Below are 6,080 nucleotides of genomic sequence, written 5' to 3'. Positions count from 1 at the left end.
ATATTTTGGGGAAGGCGAAACAAAGACTGCGCTTTGTTGGCAAAACACTTAGAAGATGCGACAAACTCACTAAAGAGACAGCCTACATTACACTTGTCCGCCCTCTGCAGGAATATTGCTGCGCGGTGTGGGATCCTTACCAGGTAGGATTGACGGAGGACATCGAGAAAGTGCAAAGATGGGAAGCCCGTTTCGTGTTATCGCGCAATAGGGGTGAGAGTGTCACTGATATGGTACGCGAGTTGTGGTGGCAGTCACTGAAACAAAGGCGGTTTTCTTTGCGGCGAAATCTATTTACAAAATTTCAATCACTAACTTTCTCTTCCGAATGCGAAAATATTTTGTTGACACCCACCTATGTAGGGAGAAATGATCATCATAATAAAATAACAGAAATCAGAGCTCGAACGGAAAGATTTAGGTGTTCCTTTTTCCCACGTGCTATTCGAGAGTGGAATGGTAGAAAAGTAGTATGGTTCAAATGGCTCTGAGCACTATGCGCCTTAACTTCTGAGGTCATCAGTTGCCTAGAACTTAGAACTAATTAAACCTAACTAACATAAAGACATCACACACATCCATGCCCGAGGCAGGATTCGAACCTGCGACCGTAGCGGTCGCACGGCTCCAAACTGTAGCGCACTGCCACTCCGGCTGGAAGAAGTAGTATGAAAATGGTTCGATGAACCCTCTGCCAGGCACTTAAGTGTGAACTGCAGAGTAACTATGTAGATGTAGATGTTATTTGTTTATGTAAAGGATTTGGCGTTCTGGCACACTGGAATAAGCAGCTGTTATTACAACAAGCTATGGTACGAGTAGTAATTGTGCTTGTGATCGTGATACTTGGTTAGTGTTGACAACTGACTTCTTCAACTATGGTCTGACGCCTCATTTGTGATCGTGGCCGCATGCAGCTGCATTCTAATAAATTTTATTTGTATAAGGGGCGATCAGTTCCGGTTCGGAAGTCGTACAATCCGGAATCGGCATGCCAATCGGGCAATATCACCATAAGCACGGCTTCGTCCGACAGGAATCGTCGACCCTTCAGGGCCTTGTTCGAGATACCGAAGGAGTGATAGTTGCACGAGGAGAGATCAGTGTCTTTCACTTGAGTTGGCGTAACATTTGTGATATGGGGACGTGCGCTATCATGAAGCAGAAGCACCTCCTGCCGCGTACCATTCCACAAAGGTGGTTTTCGGCAGACATGCTGCCTCATGCACATTCTTTATTCTCCGCTGGATGTCTAACGGCGCTCGTCCTTCGGCAGCCGAGAAAAGAATAACAGCACGTTGGTCCTGTTTGGGCGCATTTGGTAATAACGTCGCTATAGTTCACATTTACGCATTTACCCCACGCACGCCGGAAAAAAACGAATGTCACAGTGACCCTTTGCTTGCATATCACTGGTAATAAACCCGCATCGGAGTCGGGCTACGTTGCATATACGCTGCAGCAACTCGTTCAGACGGGAACTTTTTCATCGTCCCTTAGACTTTGTGAAAGTTTTGATTTATGCAAAGTGTGTGAATTTCTAAATTTTCGTAGTACAACTGTCGGCTGAGCGGCAGTAAGCGTTTAGGTGTACCTGTGATTGCTGTAGGATTACTCTAAATTGAGGAACTAGATTTCTGATACCCACCAGTGTGGCTTCGCGCAAATTATGGCTGCAGTGTGGGTAAAATAACCTTTCCCGAAGCAGCTAGCAAAATCCAGCGATCGACTGGTCTGTCACTGCTGGCCAAGACGCTCGCTCCTGCCTGCCTTCCCAGGCGAGGTCGGTCACTGCCACAATCCTTTGTTTAAAACTCTCGGTCGCTGACGGCCAACAGTGGATTTCACATCATAGTAGTCCTGTGGACATAATGGAGGCTATTTGTTATGGCAGGCAGATTTTCGCGCTCGTATTGATCCTCAAGGACTCCAAAAGTGTGGTGCAGAAACTGCAACATCTGGGATTTGATAAACAGACTAACAGATATGTCTTGGACGCCTTGGAGACCATAATAGACGCGCACTGACGTCCACTTACCTTGGATAAAAGGGCATCATGGGATTCTCCATAATGAAATTGCTGACCGCCTCACTAATAGGAGCGCTAGAGATCTCAGCTCGACAGTCAGTTTGAACTGTGAATGGCACGCCTTTATAATGCGGCTACCTGGCTGTCCAGAACTAAACGTCTCTTTTCGGCCATGGTTCACGACGTTGAAGCTTCGTACGCATAGACATCATGTGACCTCTCTCATCTGCACCAGGCTGGGACACAGGTGTTGGTTGGTTGGTTGGTTGTTTGGGGAAGGAGACCAGACAGCGTGGTCATCGGTCTCATCGGATTAGGGAAGGATGGGGAAGGAAGTCGGCCGTGCCCTTTCAGAGGAACCATCCCGGCATTTGCCTGGAGCGATTTAGGGAAATCACGGAAAACCTAAATCTGGATGGCCGGACGCGGGATTGAACCGTCGTCCTCCCGAATGCGAGTCCAGTGTCTAAACACTGCGCCACCCCGCTCGGTTACACAGGTGTTATCCCGCCCACCTACACCGACTGCAAATCATCTCTTCTGAGCACTGTGATCAGCACACAGTGGCGGTGGCGAAAAACCACGTCATATTGGCGGATACCAAGTACTCGGCAGCACAGGCGGTCCTATATAAGAAATTGGTTGTGGCCGGATACTCCCTCCCTACAAGTGTAACTGCTTTACTTCACTAGTACAATATCTACAGTGTGAATCATCAAAAACCTGTACAGCAAACATTGCGAAAATGCAAAGTGCTGTTGATGTGCGCTTTTCACCGAACCGATTGATAGCTGGGGATTCGCCTTGTTAGCCAATAAAAAGACTGTAATAATATTTAGAAAGTGTATCTTGTGTGTAAAAATATACTTCGTTAAATTAACACTGCCTGCTGACATTAACAAACCAAAAGAGGGGCAAATTAGAAGTCAGTGGTGATTGCTGCAGGATTCTAGTGCGATTCGTTTACAAGATACCGTATTATGAGAAGTTCCGTCACCGACACTTTATACAATACCTGTTGTAGGACGCACTAGAGAACAATACAAGTGCATACACTAGTTATATGAAATCTGACCGGTAACGACACAGCTGACCATGACAAGTAGTGTTCAAAATGACCGCCATCAGCTGCAATGCACTTTTCCAGCCTGGTACGGAACCACTGCTGCACACGTGCTAGTATTTCAGCGGAGATGTGCGAGCAGGGTGCAGTAACACGCCGTTGTCTATCATCGGGTGTAGTTGGTATGCCCTTGTAGACAGCATCTTACAGCTTTCACCATAGAAAAATGTCTACAGGCCTCAGATCCGGGGTAGCCAAGATACAGGGCCTCTGCGTCCAGTACGATATGGAAACAATTCGTGAAGACATTCTGTGGAGTATGGGCTGAACAGCTATCTTATTGCTTCCACAGGTGCCTTATAGTCTGCAGAGGAACGTCTTCTAGCATCCGTGGAAGTTAGTGTGTTGGCAGACTGCGATGCCTGTGCGCGTTCAGTGTTCCGTCTATGAAAAACGGGCCTACGAGCTAATTGTCCCACACCACATGTTTACACTCCATGGAAGCAGACGTTTCACCTGACGAAGCCAACGGGGACTGTCAATAGACCTACAATGCATGTATCGGCTGTTCAGCCGGCCGTGATTGGTACATGTGGCTTCATCATTAAACAAGATACATGATACACCTGGAGTATCCTGCCTCAAAGCCCATGTACAGAAGTTAAAACGATTCTCATAATCGTTTCCATGCAGCTCATGATAGAGAGAAATGTGATAGAGATGGAACTTATGTCGATGAAAAATGCATGGGACACTTGCCTGATCGCTCCACTTTCTCGCGCAATTGCGCGTAAGCCAACGTGCGGATCAACTGCAGCAGCAGCAAGAACATTAATTTCCGTCTCTTTTGTCGGGATTTGTTTCTTTCTGTAGCGTTGTCTATGTGTTACAATACCACTTTCAGGTGACTGCTTGAAGAAGTTGATAAATAACGGCCGAGATTGTTGACGTATATTTGCATGTCTTGCTGCATACACCTTATAAGAACGAGCTGCATTCTTCCTACACTCTCTATACACCATGAACATGTCGGCTATTTCTGCATTGGTAAATCCCATCGTCCACTCACTGCCTATTGCTTGGACTGTCACACACTAATTTACTAGCAAGTGGCATTACACTCAAGGAACACACAAGCAATCTATAAGCAAACATAACAACACCGTACCTAGCAATAACGAAGACTGAATGGCACAGACAAGAGTCGGTGTGGAAATTTTTCAAAGCACGATATTTCGTAAATGACTCCCACTAGAATCCTGCAAGAAACACCACTGTTATTCTAATTTCCCTACTTTAGGATTCTTAGTATCAATAGGCATTGTTCCATTTTAAAAAAGAAGTATTTTTTCACAAAAAATACAGTAAGTATTATTGCAATCTGTTTATTAGCTAAAAATGCGAGCCCGCAATATTTGGGGTGTAAGCTGTAGGTGATTCATCTTGTATAAGTATTATTTGCTCGCTGTTTAAAACACGCCGGTATTTAGCTTATTTAGCTTTGATTGGTTGGTTGGTTGATTTGGGGGGGGGGGGGGGGGTGACCAAACTGCGAGCTTATCAATCTCATCGGATTAGGGAAGGATGGGCAAGGAAATCGGCCGTGCCCTTTCAAAGGAACCATCCCGTCATTTGACTCAGTCGATTTAGGGACGGGTTTGGACCGTTGTCCTCCCGAATGCGAGTCTAGTGTGCTAACCACTGGGCCACCTCGCTCGGTAGCCAGGTTTGCCCCTCAAGTTGTGTCGATCTTGTCCTCCCATGGAACCAGCCCTGTTCGAAAACTGAGACGACTGTTTGTGTTTTTACTTTCCATTAAGAACTTACCTTTGAAAACGACGCCGATGTCCAGCTTTCAACCTCATGTTCCTGTAGATGTCATTCTCCTACGGAACCAACCCATTTCGAAATCTGGGTCATAATTTTGTGTTTTTAATTTATATTACGAACTTATCTTTGTACTTCAGACTTTTATCATTGTTCTGTTGTGAAAATCGCACTAATATTAACGTGGCACTATTACAGCTACTGAGGGTTACATTTTTTATTAAGAATTTAATGTTTGCACGTCTAATTCTTTCTATTCTTCTACTGTGAAAATTTCAATTATGTTAACGTGACACTTTTGTAATTACAGTTGGCTGTATGGTCTTTGCTGCCCAAAGGCAAATAAATAAAATCACAGCAGTCAAAATTAAACGTACCCTATACATGTCTTCCCAGGTTTGCTAGATGTGTCGACAAGAATTAATCAGCTTTAGTGATTTCACGACGACAGGGCGCTGAAATAGATTATGTGACGATGGACTGGTCGTCGTGATCTTGTTTCACGGTGAACCCGTAAATAAGAAACGATTTACACTTCCTCATGCGTAAACCGCAAGCCACTTGTCAGCGCTTATTGGAGAGTACATTGTGCCATTGCTACACTGACGGAAATATTAAATGTTACACCATGAACACCTTGCCTGAACGCTCGTCGTCTGCTGGTCACTCGTCAAGGTAGGAAAGGCAAAGTGTTTTGCGGCGGAAAATTAGACGCCATTGTTTCAGATGTGAAAATTTTAGGAGTGATAGACTCTGGACTTCAGTTCAGGACTTAAAAGCTTTGCTGTTGTTTCGGTGTTCGGTGACAGCGCTTAGCTGCAGTTACTGTCACTGTACGTGTGGAGATCGTAACAGATGGTGCCCAGAGTAAGTGCACATGCAGCTTACTATGGCCTTAAGGGGCTTGAAAAAGGCCGAATCACTGCACTGGACATAGCAGCATCATGCCAACGTATCACTCAGACCATGAGCTGTACTGCAATGGCTGAGAACGAGTGATGACCAGATGGGCCCAGGACAATAGCATAACAAGAAGAGTAGGCACGGGTCCTTCCAGAGGAACTACAGCACACGAAGATTATAGGATCGTCCGAAGGAAATTTAACTAATAGACGAATTAAAACAGTTCTACTGCAGATGCAAGTTAAGGACTGAGTTTAG

This window comes from Schistocerca piceifrons, chromosome 3, assembly GCF_021461385.2.
Source record: "Schistocerca piceifrons isolate TAMUIC-IGC-003096 chromosome 3, iqSchPice1.1, whole genome shotgun sequence".
Lineage (NCBI taxonomy): Eukaryota > Metazoa > Arthropoda > Insecta > Orthoptera > Acrididae > Schistocerca > Schistocerca piceifrons.
Note: the sequence above shows the minus strand (reverse complement) of the source record.